This window comes from Myotis davidii, unplaced genomic scaffold (genome assembly GCF_000327345.1).
Source record: "Myotis davidii unplaced genomic scaffold, ASM32734v1 scaffold1364, whole genome shotgun sequence".
Classification (NCBI taxonomy): domain Eukaryota; kingdom Metazoa; phylum Chordata; class Mammalia; order Chiroptera; family Vespertilionidae; genus Myotis; species Myotis davidii.
Genome location: NW_006295736.1, coordinates 595,433 through 596,061, shown reverse-complemented (window position 1 = coordinate 596,061; position 629 = coordinate 595,433). Strand labels below are relative to the sequence as shown.

Sequence of the window (629 nt, the reverse complement as noted above, 5' to 3'; positions counted from 1 at the left end):
GGAGCCACCGGGACACCGGCCACTGCGGCGTCCACAGCAGCACTGCCCTGGCCAGCGTGGGCCAGTGGTCAGAGCATCGGCCGGAGCACCGAGGGAGGGTCTCGGGTTCGATTCCCATCAAGGGCATATGCCTGGGTTGCACATTCGATCCCCGGCCCCGTTCGGGGCACATGCAGGAGGCAACCAACTGCTGTCTCTCTCTCAGATGGTTGTTTCTCTCCCCGCCCCACCGCCCTCCCACCCGAGCTTCCACTCCCTCTAAAAAAAAATCAATGGCGCCAGGCTGGTGTGGCTCAGTAGTTGAGCATCGACCTATGAACCAGGAGGTCAGGGTTCGATTCCTGGTCAGAGCACAGGCCCGGATTGTGGGCTCCATCCCCGTAGGGGGCGTGCAGGAGGCAGCCGATCCATGATTCTCTCTCATCTTTGATGTTTCTCTCTCTCTCTCCCTCTCCCTTCCTCTCTGAAACGAACAGGAAAGTATTTTTTAAGTCGATGGGGAAAGCATCCTGGGGCGAGGATTTAAAAGAAAAGGGGAAAAAAGAACAGCATCCCACCCACGGGGACCGGGGGAGGGGGTGCGCACGTGGCCGCGTCCCAGGGCCCCGACTCCGGCCGCCGAGCCCGGC

General features: G+C 61.0%; 1 protein-coding gene across 1 annotated transcript in view; it reads right to left on the bottom strand.

The window, feature by feature from the left end:
- The window catches only part of ADCY1 (adenylate cyclase 1 (brain)), a 64,454-nt gene that overhangs the window by 49,277 nt on the left and 14,548 nt on the right, over positions 1–629 (bottom strand). The window lies entirely within an intron of this gene.